At 42.1% G+C, this 17270-nt stretch overlaps 1 protein-coding gene across 1 annotated transcript in view; it reads right to left on the reverse strand.

Annotated features, from left to right (window-relative positions):
* Nucleotides 1-53: 53 nt before the first annotated feature.
* Nucleotides 54-17270, reverse strand: part of CWF19L2 (CWF19 like cell cycle control factor 2) — a 348561-nt gene continuing 331344 nt past the window's right edge. Inside the window, exon 20 of the mRNA XM_033949144.1 lies at nucleotides 54-354. The gene's annotated coding sequence lies outside the window, so the exon portion shown is untranslated. The remainder of the gene's footprint in view (nucleotides 355-17270) is intronic.

Genomic DNA, 17270 nt, shown 5'->3' on the forward strand with positions numbered 1-17270 from the left:
ATTTTTTTTTTATTATAGTCAGTAGGTAGGAGATGTGTTTTACACGCTCTTTTCCCTTAGAGGGGCATTGAATGTTCTTTGCATTTGCATGTTTAGGAAACCATTATATTGTGATTTAAATCATATTTGTGGAGTGGCAGATGGCTTTGCCTTATGCATCCTCTTCCCTAGAGAGAAACTTGCTGTAATGGCTGAAGGTCAGCGTTAGAGATGAAAAGACAGGAGGATAACCTCTGCAGAACCAATAAGTAAAACAGCGGCAGCAAAGGTGGTCCAAGTCAGGAGGAACAGCCAGTAGCACACAAACAAGTTGATTGAAGAAGGACCCCAATTCGGCCAAGTTTTGGGACATGCCTGCATCAGGGATCCACAAATATACATCAAAAACATATCAAAAAATCAAAAACCATACATTTCAAAAAAATGATAATACATTTAAAAATTTATAAAATAAAACAACTTTTTTTTTTGTAATAATGAAATAACGAACAGAGAGAAAATAGAGTTATCATCAGATTCTTCAATAACAGGTTAAATAATCACATCAACAAAGTTGATCATCCTGGGGAGGGAGAAGGAGAGAGAGAGCTGAGGCCAGCATGGGCAGCAGGTTGAACATACTGCTCATGCCGGCAAAGATCCAAAAAGGCAACAACCAAAAAGAATCCAACGGGACTGCAATAAAATAACAAGTCGAGAAACAGAAGCAAAAACTGCAGTGATGGTGTGCAGGATGCCAAGTCTTTATTAGACAAACATAAAAATATATCATCATGAATCAGTATCCAAAAGGACAGATAAAGGCCGGACCTGACACGGTCCGTGTTTCAAAGATACACTCCTTCCTCAGGGATCCTAATCTGAATAATTGAAAAATGTGTGAATGATAATGGTGACAGCAAGAGAGTGGTATTAAATAAATGCTGTGTATGATCCAAGATATGATCATGTGAACGCTATATATAATCAGAAAGATAACAGTGTGATGCATTCTTGTACTAGATGTGAAACCGTCATGTGCAAAGTTTTGACGGTGATCGTGAACTTCCTTAAAATGAATAATCATGTGAGCATAACGGTGAGATAAGGTGACTCAAATGAAACAATCCTTGTATACCATATATAAGAAAAAATAAAAATAACCCTTACATTTTCATTCTCTTGGCTTCTGGTTTCCATTGATTACATATTCAATTTCACATTAACGTGAGTTATTTTTATTTTTTCTTATTTATACAAGGATTGTTTCACTTGAGTCACCTTATCTCACCGTTGATCATAAAGCGGAATCACTGACCCATATCAAATTTAATCATCCTGAACTGGGGCTGTATCTTCCCTTGAAGGGAAAACAGAACTAGGAATGGAGGAGTGGCCTAGTGGTTAAAACCCCTGCCTCAGCACCCTGAGGTTGTGGGTTCAATTCCTGCACCATTCTTTGTGACCCTGGGCAAGTAAGCTAACACTCCATCGCCCCAGGTACTGTAGTTAGATTGTGAGCTTGCTGGGACAATTAGGGAGAACTACTTAAGAGTACCTGAATGTAAACTGCTTTGAATAAAAACGGTATATAAAAAATATAAATACTAAGCCGGAGGGGGGGGGGGAGGTCATTGCCTTTGATTTCTGATCCCTTCCACAGAAGCTTCAAGAAAGGGGAATGGCTCAACTGAAATCCTGGACCCTACCATATATGTAAAAAGACTAGAATATTATTCCCTTCCTCTCCCCCCCCCCCCCCCCACAGTTGTGGTATCATCTAATGCATCACAAGGAAGGTATTTGACTAATACAGTCACTAACCCTGAAGGTCATGGCATGAGAACCTGCCTCAGAGTCTGCCCAGCTGCTAGATGGTTCAAGGGTATCAGATATGTGGACCCTGGCTTTCCACCACTGCTGGGAGGAGCAGAAAAGGAGCCATGGAGCAGATATACTATAAGATCCAGCTGGAGCTATATGGTACACCTTATTCTAAAGACTGAAATGGAGAGAGAACCAAGAAGAAGAATACACAGAAATTGGATGTACAAGTCTTGTATATAGCTGAAGGAACATTATCCCACTTTTGGCTATCCAATTTAAACCTGTCACAGTCTGAAGCACATTAAACTGTGTAGACCAAATAACTGACAGTGAAAAGATTACTGTCTATGTGGATTGTGTGCCAGTCAGCCTTCTAGCTTCAATCCAGTACAAGAAAAATATATTTGTGTAGCCCTTCTCATGCTCATACCAAAACCAGGCTTACACTAAGATGGAGCTTCAGAGATATAGGGTGAGGAGAAATAACTTCTGCATTATTACAGTTACACCAGTAGATGGGAATCAGCTCTCTCAGTTATCAAGTGTTCATTATTTACCTTCAATTTTTAATATCTTTTTTATTTATTGAATTTTTTTGTTATAATAGAACAATACCAAACAAGTAAAGAAACAACAAATAACACGTGACTGAAATATTATTACTCTCTTATGCTCATAGCTGAGTTATATATACAATAACATTAAAGGACCATTTTAAGAGCTAATTTTAAAGAAATGAGAGACCAGTTACAATATCAAACAAAAAGTAAATATATAATTATAAAACATCATAACCTTAATAAAGCCGATTAAGAGGGGATTATAAGCAAGGGCAGAGTGTCTAAAAGGCTTCAACTTTTGAGAAAGGAGGGTATGTGATTATGTTTTAATGCTATAATTTCTTCATATTTGCACATAGGGGCACCTAGGGGTACTTGTACTAAGGCGCTAATTGATTTAACACACGCTAAATGCTAAGGCGTCCATAGAATATAATGAGCGCCTTAGCATTTCATGCGCGCTAATCTTTATCTAAATCAGTTAGCGTGCCTTAGTAAAAGAACCCCATAGAGTATTCCACCATTCATGATAAGAAACATTTAGACTATTTTTCCAGTGAAGAACAATAATGTACAGGGCTAAAGCAATCATGAAATTAATACGGCATAGTTGGTGTTAATGATAATATTAGGAGCAGATGATTGTGATATGATGATTTTAAAAGATAGCTGGTCAGTAATATAAAATACAGTAGAAATAATGTCCCAGATTTGAGACCAGAATTGCTTTAGGTTATTACAGAAAAAGATCATGTGAGATAGTGATCCTATTGAGTTTATGCATGACCAGCATGTCTGAAGAGTTGCGTGGAAGTTTTGCACGTTTTGAAGGAGTCCAATATGCTTTGTGCATAAGACATTATGAAGATTGTAGTAATGCAGCAAACAGAGAAGGACAAATTGATTTAGTCCAGAAGAGTTCCCAATCTGAATGGGTTAGATGAGATTCTAACCAGTTGTTCCAAAGGTGGTTGAGTTCAGTCTGCTTTTTGGATGCTTGAAGGAATCTGTAGACGGACGCTGATTTTGTCGATTGCAGAAGAAAAAAGCATAATGAAGCAATGCGAGGAGATTTAGAAGTATTTGGAATTAAAAGTGTAGATTGATTATTATTGGTGATACATTGGGTTAATACAGTAGTAACCATGTTGGTTCTTGGGAGGAGTTTAAGCCATATTTGTGACATAAATCATGAAAAGGAATTACATTACCATTTTCATAAAGTTGAGACGACGGCCAGATATTTGCTTTGCACCATTATGTTCTGGTTGTTGGAGATATTTTACAATTAAATGTAGAATTATACCATAAAGAGATAGCAGCAGTATTTGATACAGGAAGTGCATCACAGCATTTATATTGAGTACGAGATGTAGCTCTTAGAATACAAAAATTGCCTTTAAATCTACATTGATCTATGGAGAGGAGCGTTTCTAGAGGAATATTATTATCTAGCACTTCTTTTTCAAAAAAGATCCCTCTGTCTAGAAGAAGTGAGCGTCAATTCCTTTTGAAATCAAAATTTGGCTTGTGAAGTATGAAAGACTAAATGGTATACCTGTACTTGAAATCTGGTAATTTTATACCCCCTGATGATCAAGGTAACTTAAAGCTTTTATAATACAATATGAGGAGTAGAATTATGTCAAATAAATGTAGAAATTAAGGCCCTCTTTTACTAAGCTGCCTGAGAGCTTTCTACCACGTCCCGGGGCGCTAAATGCTCCAACGCTGCTCTGACGCTCATAGGAATTCTATGAGCATTGGAGCAGCTTCAGAGCATTTCACGCCCCATCCCTGCAAGCTCTGTCCTCATCTGCACAAGCCTCAAACACTTTACCACCTACAGCTAAACAAGCTATGTCACAAGCCATTTTTGACTGTTTACTTTCATGATCATGGAAAGAATTTGGTTCTTGGGCCACTTCTCTTGGAAGACTCCTGATGCAGGCCAGTGTGGCCGAAACATGTACATGTCGAGTCATTGAGCTATTGAAGTGAATAAAAGAAATTTGTGAAATATACAAAGCTCACCAGTCTTGTTTGGACATCTCCACTGTTTGTTTTATTGTGCCTGACTTGTGGAGGTGACTCTACTGTTATGCACTTAGGTATTTATATACGGCTTACATATCCCATAAGGGATTCTAAGCAATGTACATTGTATGATGGTCAGGTACTCTAAGTGTCTTCCCTATCTGTCCCAGCATGCTCACAATCAGACCAGTACCTGGGACAATGAATTGCCCAGGGTCACAAGGAGCGGCACTGGGATTGAATCAACAACCTCAAGGATATGGATGTATTAGATCTAACTAGCTTCCTGGAGAAGTCAGGTTCTGATCTGGACGTTCCTACATCTAGCAGCGGAGTGCTTGGCCTCACATTTGAATCAAGAGTGGTTATTGCGCATTTTATAAACATCATGATAAAGAGTTGTTTGGGCTACAATGTTAGACTATTTCCAGAAATAGCCAAGAACATTCTGGAAAAGAAAGCAATTTCTCCTATTTAAACCAGGGATATTTCAGATAGGGGTCCTCAAATTTCCATTTAAATGTACTGTTAAATACCAATGCCTGAGGTACATGTTTTATGAGCCGTCACGATTGACCACCCTTCTGAGCAATAAAAGACCTGTTAGTAGTCAGACAGTTACCGTTGGATAGGAGGGGGATCCATTAAAATTAATGGTGCCTGGGATATGAGCCAGGCAGTTGTTTTACACCTATCTTTCATTTCCTTCTTAACTTTTCTTGCTAATTTGAATTGAATCCTCACTGAATGAGGACTTAAGAGAGATATTTACTTATTTAAAAAATGTATCAACTGCTTATTCCTAAGCGGCATTACAAAAGTAACATAAATAAAATAAAACAAACAGGTTTTATACAAATATCTTAAATTACAAATGCAATAGTTACATCTTAAAACCCAGATTTCATAGATCCTCGCAGTACCATTTATCTTAAAACTAGCAGTAAACAACATATCTCTTATTGAAATGCTTCTAGAAATAATGTAGTTTTAAAGTATGTTTTTAAACTTCTGGATATCAGATAAAGCCCTCAGTGGTCCAGTTAGTTTTTTTTTCATAATGTTACTCCCATGATGGAAACAGCAGAAGTTCTTGCGTTCTCATATCCCAGGCTCCTATTTCACCAGGAGCCTGGGATATTTCACCAGTGAGGACTGCTTGATTAAGGAAGAAACAGTCAAGGATTGGATACACTGAATGAATTTTGGATGAAAATATGAACGCCATTGTGGAGCTAAGTACTATTTACTATGAACGTTGAGGAGACATTTAGTAATTTATTAATATAGGATTAGATTCACTAGAGAGACTTTTATATTTTTATTATTTGAGGCACTTATAGCACTTTTGTGTTTTATCACACACGTGTTTTATCACACACGCCTATGATGGTGTGGGCATGGCTTGTAATAGAACCTGCCAATTGATTGAAGCTGGGATTTTGCAGTGGCAGTAGCCCCTAAAGCTTAACAATCACACTGAGGTTACACATACACTCATTATTAATATAAAAGATAGATATTTATCTATTTATTGGATATAGGAACAGCATCTCTAGTGACTCATCCTTTCACAAGTACCACTCGCTATTTGCAACTTTGTGACGTACTTTACTGGGTATTATTGTGCTAACTCTATAATTTTTTAGGCTTTGCTAGTAATATTATATAGTTTATTCTTCTTTAGAACTTTAGGAGACATACATGTAGTGACACATATTATAAACTGCACTCTGAAAAGCATCATTGCTATCATAGTCATAAAATAATGAGATTCGGAGGAGTTTTAGCTTCTTTGATGATGTTTCTAGAGAAGCAGTGCTGTTGAGATCCTCCTCGACTAATAATTCTCCTATAGCAGTCAATAACAAGTTTCGGCTATTACTATATATCATATTTGAGACATAACACGCTAATGAAACTCACAAAGATACTAGACCACATGCCTCAGAGCAGACCAAAATGACATTTTGGTGAGGGGAGGGAGGGGCTGTATCTGACTGCTGTATGAAGTATTGTTTTTATGAAATTGTATTTTTTTCGCTGAAATGTTTCAGTTTTTTTCTGTTGTGAACAGTCTAGAACTGTTGGTAGGGCGGAATGTAAGAAAATAAATTATTATTATTATTATTATCTCATGATCAGGATATTTGAAATCAATCCAGTAACATATGATTTAAGAAGTTATAATGATCAGACACTTTGAAAATGACACGAAAGAACCTATTAACGTTCACAGCCATCTCTATCTACTCCCTCCGCACCTACCCTTTTCCCCTTCACACTATCCTGGAATGCTTTTCAGCACTTATATTTTCTGGTAATAAAATTGACCAAAGCAGAGAATACCTAATATAATGAGGTGCAAACTTTTGAGCCCCCATAAGGTTTGGCTATAGAAAATGGAGCTAGTAATAGCTGAGTAGAACTTGGAAGCATGTAGATACAGGGACAAAGAAAGGTACTGCAGACAGATGTACAAGATGCAGGCAAAGTTTATTTTAAACAAACAAATACTTTCTGGTGGGAATCTCTATGCCACACTTCTAACATGGAATGTATGATGGCCATACAACAGGGACATTATAGGAAATTTATGGATGTTGACAAAATTCTGTAAGGAGTGATTGTTGATTTTGTCCTTTGATAATACACATCCAGGGTGAGTGGGTGGGGTGAGTGATGGGGAGATACTTTTAATTTGAATGCAATTGTTGGATATTTAGAAAGGGGGGAGGATATATGTATTTGTCATAAAATATAATTTGATAGAATTTAAGTGCTGTTAAAGTGTAAAATGTCTGTATAATATGTTGCACTTATTTTTGGCTTTAAAATGAATAAAGATATTTTAAAAAAAACAAAAACAAACAAACAGATTGTTAAGTACAAATAGACCACTTTATACAACATATGGGGTCCAACATGGTCCGTGTTTCGAACAACACGTCTTCTTCAGGGGTCCCATAAAATGGTGGTAACAAAGGACACGCAACAAATATGCCTGATCTGTATGTTGTGTACTTTATCGATGATAATGTACTGCTGAAAAAACTAAAGCATGAGATACAGTTTGTGGCCATCTCTGGGAAAACATGACTAAAGTTGCAGATCCAAAATGCTGAAAATGGTCAAATTTCATGTTGTGAGTCAAAATCAAAATTGAGGTAATGAGTCTTGTACTTAGGGAGAAGAGTGTGGTATAGTGGTGAAAGCTACAGCCTAAGTACCCTGAGATTGTGGGTTCAAACCCATGCTGCTCCTTGTGACCCTGGGCAAGTCACTTAAGAGCAAATTCTATAAGAAGCGCCCAAAAGGAAGGCGCCTAATTAGGCACTGTTCAGCACGATTCAAGTCAAATTGGGTGCTGTTTAATGAATCACGCTGAGTGGAACCTATTTTGGAGGCGCCCAAGAAATAGGCCAGCTCTAGGCACAACTAAAGGTTAGGCGCCTAGCTGAGCGCTTAAGCACGCTTAAAAGCAGCGAGTCTATAACAAGGCGCCTAATATGTAGCCACGCCCACGCCTAATATGCATAGCGCCTATTTTTTTCAAGGCTGCCTAAATTTTTAGAGGCACCTTGTTACAGAACCACGTGATAGGCGCCTTGATAGGCGCCTATGTTTCAATCAGTGCTGATTAAAAAGCTTAATTGAGCTTGTTCTTCAATTTAGATAGGCGCCTATCCAGTTGGGCGCCTCCAAAATAGGTGCCTAACATTAGGCACCTGTTACAGAATTTGGGCCTTAATCCCCCCATTGCCCCCAAGTACATTAGATAGATTGTGAACCTGCCGGGACAGATAGGGAAAAATGCTCAAGAACCTGAATAAATTCATGTAAAACTGTTCTGAGCTCCCCTGGGAGAACGGTATAGAAAATTGAATAAATAAATAAATAGTCTATGATTTTCTAGCCTGAACTATGTAATAAAAAAAGAACTCAAAGTGTTTTTATTACGTACTTTTATTGGCGAGACTGTTTCTGGGGACTTTAGTCAAGTCTTCCCAGAAATGGTCACGTATGTATGAAAGTGTGTGAGTTTCCGTGGTTCTTATGTGTCCCTCAAGTAACTTCACATTGAGGTTGTTGTGAGGAAGAAAAGTAATGGCTTTATTCATCCTGGCGTTTGATAAGTGAAGGTTTATATAAATATGATCCTGTTATTATATAGGGCAAAATACTTCAAGTGCTTGTTAAAGATGCACTGGCTTGTTTAAATGTGCATCCTGCTTTCTGACGGTGTATATTTTCAGGAGTCTATCACAAAGGCTTGTCAGAGAGCAACCGCTATCTGAGAGTCTCAGTCTTTATGCCTTGCAGAACTTCGCTTTAGCAGCTGAGCTAAATTTAGTCCTGTCAGTTACAATGAGGGATTAGGTTTGATGCTTTGTGCTAAACTTGTAATTACTTTATGTCATCTCATTCCTTCAGTCGCTAGACATGGTTCCATTTGTACCTACGCTGTTAAAGGAGTTTGCTTCTCTCCTTGATTTGTCCTTTGTGTTGGCGTGGAGGCTCACTCGTGTACTACCTTGCTCATCTCTTTAGTGCGTTTGGCTCAAGTAATAATACCTGAGCGAGGAAGTGGCTAAAAGGCAAGACACAACATTTGGATAGCATTTATTGGACCTGGAGGGATGTAGAATCAACTATTTTCATTATAACATAGTAAATGATGGCAGATAATGACCCACATGGTTCTGACATGCTATTATTAGCCACTGGGCCAGCTTAACCACTAGGTTTCGAAGGGTAGCAGCTTCTTAGAGGGGGGTGGGAAGCAAAAAAACAGGTCTAGTGAACACAAAACAATAGGTCCAGAGAGCCATATGATCTCAAAGAATCATCAGAATTTGTGTTTACATTTATTCACAGGTCGGTGGACAATTTTCAAATAGCTGTATACCTCGATAAAGGGCTTTATGAAATTGCCCTCTGGCAGGATCATTTTATAACCCTTTTTTTCCATATGAAATGCTGATTTACACATGTAAATGGGCTCCTATATATTTATCTATATAAAAATTTATTTATTTAAAACTTTTTATACAGTTTACTTAAACTAAAGGTTTATGTCAATTAAAACAGCGGTCTCGTGGTCCGCCAGGTACTATTTTGCGGCCTGCAGTCTGCACTAGTGCTATCTGTAGTAAAGCAGCCCGCTCTTTGCAGCATCCTACGGCTTCCCCCCAGGCCTTCTGCTCTTACCTTCAGATAATTACCGGTGCTGTAGCGATCCTTGCAGGCTGCTGTTGTCCTCAGCATCATGTTCCCTCTGCCACGATCCTGCCCCTGATGTCAGAGGAGGGGCGGGGCCGTGGCAGAGGGAACATGCTGCGGAGACCAATGGCAGTCTACAAAGATCATTACAGCACCAGCGATCCTCTCTGCAGGCTGCGGTAATTAGCTAAAACTAGGACTGGGAAGCCAAGGGGGAAGCTGGAGGATGCTGCAAAGTAGGGGGGAACATGCATGCCTTCGGGAAGGCCAGGCCTTCAAGGGGGGGCAGGCCTTCATGGGAGGGGGGCCCTGGTATAGAAGTACACAGAGGGAGGGAAGGGAGAAGGGGTACTGCTGGACAAGGGAAGCAGGGAAGGGATAAAGGGTACTGCTGGATAGGGGGTGCAGGGAAAGGAGAAGGGGTACTGCTGGGCAGGGGGAGGAGGGAAGGGGTACTGATGGACAGGGGGGAGGTAAAAGGAAGGGAGAAGAGGTGCTGCTGGACCTGGCAGAAAGGGAGGAAAAGGAAAGGTGCTACACACTGGAGGGGAGAGATCATGTAGGGTTGGGGGTGGGAAGGAGGGATGCCACTCAAGTGAAGAGGCAAGGACAGAGAGAGAAAGCATGCAGGAGGCAGAAAGTGTTGGACACATGGAGAGGGCGAGATGGATGGGGAGAACAGAAAGGAGAGAAGGGGAAATGTTACACTGGGGAAGGGGGAGAGGGCATTGGTTGTCTAAGTCCAAGATGCCCCAGCACCTTAACTTCTAATGTAAATGGTTCATTAATTTTCAGCAAATTGTAGATTGTATCCCATGCTTTTAGCCAATAATCCCGTATATTGTCAAAACAGTATAGTGAGTGGACTAAGGTACCAACATCTTTTAAACATGACCAACATTTGTTTGATTGAACACTATTAATTTTTGACAATTTATAAGGAGTCCAAATAGCTTTGTGAAACACAAAAAAATATGGATTGTTTAACTGCCGTTGATTGTAATGATTTATGAACGGAATTCCAAACTTGTTCCCAACATTCCTCTGAAACATCCTTCTTTATGTCAAATTGCCATGTGGATTCTGTTCCTTTGGGAAGGGAAAAAGTATTTGCCTGCAATATTTTGTATCACTTCGACACAGCCCCTTTTTTAGAATATATCATTGACACGAAAGACAGCAGGCTCGGGGTGGAAGAACAGAGTGGCTGACCCCTTAAGAAAACACTAAGACAGTGCTGGAGTTGTATCCATTTATAAAACTATGTACAAAAGAGTTGAAATCTTTCTACTGAAATAAAAAAAAAAGAAAGCATCATGGCCCCACTCTTTTCCATTTCAATTGTTTAGCTATTTGAAAGGTTAGAGAAAGGCTTGCTTGACAGACTTCCCCTGCTCCTGCGGTGAGTTAATGATCTTTGTTCTTGGATTGCTTGTGTCAGGGCAAGTTGTTCTAGTTAACAGATCTGCATCCCTCGGTTCTTCCTTGGGTCACCTGGGACTAAACTCAACCACGAGAACAAGATAAAAGAGACCCGACCCATTGGCAAACAGGCTCTTGAGACAAGTCACTCAGCAGTGACTGATGTATAGGACTGCCAATTTGTTTGCTCAAATGAATCTGTACACCGGTTTCCATAGCAATTTTTAAGTTAGAAGCTTATAGACGTGTGATATCTTAAAGAACATTTCTGAGAGGCTCCTTAAAGATAATGCTTTAATGCTCCTACTTTCAATTCAATCACTGTGCAGGGAAAGCTGGAAGGCTACCGCTTCTGATCGAGGTCTATTTAATATCTAATTATGGGCTTTACTTGTTAAGAGGTCAGTTTATCAAGACTGCTGCACACTGTCGAGGACTTTCTTTTTGCAAGCAGTGTATTAGCAACAGTTCTCGAAATCCCAATTGATCTCCCCATTTGGGACAACTGGCTATTTTTGTAACATCATCCTATGTTAGGAAAGATCACCAGAGAGTGCCTGAGGCACTTTTTAAAAAAGAGTATAATATGAACATCGTAATGCAGGGGTGCCCAACGCGTCGATCGCGATCGACAGGTCGCTCGCTCAGGCGACCCCAGTCGATCGCAGAACGGGTTCCCTTCTTCCCTTCTCTTTTTTCCCCTCCTGACTGGCCCGCTCCTGAATTCTGCTGCTGCCTCCGCTGCTCAACATTTAAAACAAAAAAAGGCTTGGAGAACTTATGCTCCGGGGGCTAACATGTGCTTGTACGGCTTCCCTTCGCTTCCCTCTGAAACCGGAAGTTATGTCCGGGGAGGGGGAGGGGGTAAGAAGGGAAGCCGGCACGCACATGTTAGAGCCCTGTTCGCGGGCTAAAGCGGGAGACAGGTCAGTGAAGCTTGCGATTTGCTCTTCTTGCTGCCAGGTCCTGCCTACTTTCTGTTTCCTCAAAGGCAGGACCCGGCAGCATTTTTCCCAAAATGTCGATCTTGGGCCGATCAGCCTTCCTCTTCCCGACCTCAATTGTGCCGTCGGAGAGGAAGTTCTGGCCAGCGGAACTTCCTCTCCGACGGCAAAATTGACGTTGGGGAGAGGAATGCTGGTGGGCCCGAAGCAAGGAGAGCTTGGCCGGCGGCGGGCGGCTTTGGGGGCCTGTTATCCGATGGCAGCGGCAGAAGCAGTGGCTTGTGGGTGGGCAGGGAGGGAGAAAGAGGGCAGGCAGGGAGACAGAAGGAAAGAAGAGAAACAGAAAAAAAGAATGGGGGCACGAAGAGAGAAAGAAAGAGAGGGCAAGGAGAGAAGAAGAAAACATTGGGGGGGGGGGAATGAGGTCAGGAAGAGAGGAAGCATACAGGCTAAAAGAAGGGAAGAAAGATTGGATGCACAGTCAGAAGAAGAAAGTGCAACCAGAGACTCATGAAATCACCAGACAAGGTAGAAAAAATGATTTTATTTTAAATTTAGTGATCAAAATGTGTCTGAATTTATATCTGCTCTCTATATTTTAAAATATGGTCCCCTTTTACTAAATCGCAATAGAGGTTTTTAGCGCAGGGAGCCTATGAGCGTCGAGAGCAGCGCTGGGCATTCAGCGCAGCTCCCTGCGCTAAAAACTGCTATCGTGGTTTAGTAAAAAGGGAGGGGGTGGGTATTTGTCTATTTTTGTATGGTTGTTACTGAGGTGACAGTGCATAGAGTCACCTCCTTTGACCTCTTTGAAAAAAACCCAGAATAGGAATGATAATTAACAATTGTATGCGTACAGTGTGCGTTGTGTTTTTTTTTTAAATTTTATTGTTGGTAGATCATTTTGACTTGGTCATTTTAAAAGTAGCTCGCAAGCCCAAAAAGTGTGGGCACCCCTGTCGTAATGTAATTAGAAAGTGCTACGTCAAGGCACTAAAAAAGAATGCACTTCCCCCCTCCTCCACTTTCATCTTACTACCGCAGAGCTGCCAAATTAGCCAGTTCTGCACCACTCCTGCTTTTTGTTCTACCCATCAAATCAATGCTGTAGGTTTTTTCAAATTTTCAAGTTTATGTAAAATTTGATGGATCGCTTAATCTTAATACAAAGTGATGAACAGAGCTAAAAGCAATAAAAATTGCAACATTCGGGGAAGCAATACAAATGACGTAGACAAAACTCACAGTACGAACAGAGCCAGGAAGGAGGAAAGGGGAAGAAATACAATACATGTACTCAAATATAAGTTGATCCGAATATAAGTCAAGACTCCCCTTTCCCCCAAAAAAGGAGGAAAAATGGTTGACTTGAATATAAGTCGGGCAGCTTAATATTCAAGTCAGGCTCTGCACCCAGCCCCTTTCCTTCTTGACCTCCCCTGTCAGGCTCTGCGCCCAGCACCCTTCCATCCTCCCCTCCCCTGTCAGGCTCTGCACCCAGCATCCTTCCATCCTCCCCTCCCCTGTCAGGCTCTTCACCCAACACCTTTCCATCCTCCCCTCCCCTCCCCTCCTCTGCACCCAGCACCCTTCCATCCTCCCCTGTCAGGCTCTGTACCCAGCACCCTTCCATCTTCCCCTCCCCTGTCAGGCTCTGCACTCTCCCTCCCAGGCTCTGCCCTCTGTTTCCCCTCCCTGCCCTATTTTCCTACTTCTGCCGATCTGGTGGAGGTGCAGCGGGTCATCTGCCGATCATTGGTGGAGGTGCAGCAGGCAGGAGCAAGCTTTCTGAACTCCTGCCCTGCTGCTAACCGGCTGCGCGGATCCACTTAGTCCATCTCAGCGGCTTCCTTACTGGCTTCCTTACTGGGGGTCATCAGGGGCACAACGGTGGCAGTGGGAGGGAGTGGGCATCCTCCTGCTGATCTTCATTTTGGAGTCTTTTTTTTTTTTTAAACTTGCAGGTGTATTCTGCACATGTGATGATTGCTGTGATGATCACTATGAGCAGCGAAGGAGGCAGCCAGAGAGAGTCGGGAGGCGGCCGAGGAGAGCGGAGCGAGAGGCAGGCAGGCAGGAGCAGAAAATCAGCACGTGGAAGAGAGAAGAGAGAGGCAGGCAGGACACAGAGAGGGGCAGAGGCGAGAGATAGTTCCGCCCACCCCTCCAACGTCAGCAGCACATCGGAGCTGAATTCCTCCATAAAAGGGGAGGAGCCAATGGCGCACAGCCGTTCGGCTTAGCGAGAGCGCCTTTGCGAAGGGCCTCAAGAAGGGCAGATTCACCACACTCAAGGACACCAAGGAAGGGCAACAAGGTAAGGAAGCCAACAAATAACACATCTAAATACCCAAATAAGTATGTAAAAGCAAAAACAAAGCAGACACAGAAGGCACATACATACATAACAACAGCAAGACACAAACTGCTATCCTAAAGTTAGGAAATCCAACCAACACAGAACACCACAACACTAGACAAACGCGGCACACTAGAAGTGAACACAGGGAAAAACATATAACTAGAGAATAGGGAAGTAGCAAGAAACAGGCACAGAAGAGAACACACACTCACACAAGCATAAAGGAACCAGTGAAATAAAAGAGAGTATTCCAAAGAAGCGGACAGCAATGGAAGCAGAGGGAATCCAGAAGATGAGCTTTCCAGTGTTCTGCACAGTGTGTCACATGTATGACTACCTCCCCTCGGAGAGGCAGTCATATGTATACGGTCGGTGTCAGGAGCTGAAAAGCTTGAAGAGGGAAGTCAGGCAGCTGAAGGACAGGATACAAGAATTGGAAGGACTCCACATCACAGAAGACCCAGCAGAGGACCTCACGAGAGGGAGACACATTGAAGCTGAAGTCAGAGAACTTGAGGAATTCATTGAGGAGGCCTAAAGGCGGAGGGTGGAAGAACACGAACATCAGAGGAAAGATGAAAACACACCAACATGGAAGGGGGAACAAGGGGATGATGACTCAAAGGAAGAAACCCAAAGAGGAATCCCGCAGGAAGGGGAGGCAAGGTCTAGTCAATGCCCAGAAGAAGCAGCAGCGAAGCACTCCGAGGACACAGACCTGCGACTGGAGCGAAAACTGAAGAAGGGTAAGTCTGCAATCCTAGTGGGAGACTCAATTCTAAGGCAAGTAGGCAGTTACCTAGCAGGTGGGAGGGAGGATCGACTGGTGACCTGCCTCCCAGGAGCGAGAACAAAGGACATCATTGACAACATCGGAAAGATCCTAGACGGAGCAGAGACCGAAGACACTACAGTAATGATCCACATCGGGACTAATGATGTCAGCAGGAGGGACTACAGTAGATGTGTACTGATAGAACAGTTCAAGATTCTGGGAAGGAAGTTGAAGATGAGGACTCAGAAGATTGCATTTTCAGAGATCCTACCAGTACCAAAGGCAGATGTGAAGAGGCAGATGGAACTACAATCAATAAATGCATGGATGAGGAGATGGTGCGAGGAAGAGAGGTTCCACTTTGTGAGGAACTGAACAACGTTTTGGGGCAAGAGCAAGCTCTTCAGGAGCACCTGAAGCGCCGCAGGAACTAGAATTCTAGCAAACAACGTCAGGAGAGGAATAGAGCAGGCTTTAAACTAGGAAGAAGGGGAAAGCCGACAGTTGACCGTGTCAACGATTCAGAAGAAGGTATCCTGTGAAGATACTAAGTGGGTAAAATGCTGGGAAAAAACCATGGGCAATACACAGGAGTTGGCTGATCCAGAAGAGGAGGATAAGAGGATCGTAGCACAGGAGAAGAAAACAAAGATCGAAGCACAGGGAAAGGAAAGGAAGACGAAAAAAACCAGGACTTAAATTGCATATATACTAATGCAAGGAGCCTAAGGAACAAAATGGGGGAATTAGAAGTCATGGCCAAAACTGAGAACCTAGACATCATTGGAGTATTCGAAACATAGTGGAATGAAGAAAACAAATGGGACATAGCACTGCCGGGTTACAAACTCTATCACGAAGACAGGTCAGGTCAGAAAGGAGGAGGAATAGTCCTATACATAAAAGAAAGCATACACAGCAGTAACGACCAACAAATTGGAATCGCTATGTGTTAAAATACTGGGAAGAAAAGGGCCCGAGATAAAGATGGGCCTGTAATATCGTCCACCTGGGCAAACTGAAGCTGCCGATGAAGAAATGGAAGCCGAGATGACACGAGAATGCAAAAGCGGTAACACGATTATTATGGGAGACTTCAACTATCCCGAGATAGACTGGAGTCTTGGAAACTCAAAATGCACTAGGGAGACCAGATTCCTGGAGGTTATACAGGACTGCTTCATGGATCAGCTTGTCAGAGAATTGACGAGAGGGAATGCCACTCTGGATCTAATCCTTAATGGGCTAAGAGGACCTGCAAAGGAAGTGGAAGTAGTGGGACCATTGGGAAACAGCAATCACAATATAATCAAGTTCAAAGTTGAAGTAGGAATATCAAAGGGAAAGAGAACCACAGCGACAACTCTCAACTTCACGAAAGGAAACTACGAAGCGATGAGGGTAATGGTAAGGAAGAAACTTGGGTACAGCTCAAAGAAATGGCAGACTATAGAGCAGTGGTTCCCAAACCTGTTCTGGAGGACCCCCAGGCCAGTCGGGTTTTCAGGATAGCCCTAATGAATATGCATGAGAGAGATCTGCATATAATGGAGGTGCCAGGCATGCAAACCTGCTCCATGCATATTCATTAGGGCTAGCCTGAAACCCTGACTGGCCTGGGGGTCCTCCAGGACAGGTTTGGGAACCACTGCTGTAGAGCAAGCCTGGTCTTTATTCAAGGATAAGGTGAGCGAGGCACAAAATCTGTATATCCCCAGATTCAGAAAAGGGTGCAAAAAGAGCCAAACAAAAGACCTGGCGTGGATAACTAAAAAGTGAAGAAAGTGATAGGTGATAAGAAGAATTCATTCAAGAAATGGAAAAAGGGTAAAACCGAGGAGAACAGGAAAGAACACAGGAAGTATCAAAAAGAATGTCACCTCATGGTTAGAAAAGCAAAAAGAGAATATGAAGAGAAGCTAGCCAGGGAAGCACAAAATTTCAAACCGTTCGTTAGGTACGTTAAAGGGAAGCAGCTGGCTAGGGATGAGGTGGGACCATTGGATGACGGAGATAGGAAGGGCGTGGTGAAGGAGAAGAAAGAAGTGGCAGAAAGACTAAACACGTTCTTTTCGTCAGTATTTACAAATGAGGACACATCCAACAAATCTTCAAAGGAGAACAAGAAGGAAAATTAACAT

Source organism: Geotrypetes seraphini, chromosome 6 (genome assembly GCF_902459505.1).
Source record: "Geotrypetes seraphini chromosome 6, aGeoSer1.1, whole genome shotgun sequence".
Lineage (NCBI taxonomy): Eukaryota > Metazoa > Chordata > Amphibia > Gymnophiona > Dermophiidae > Geotrypetes > Geotrypetes seraphini.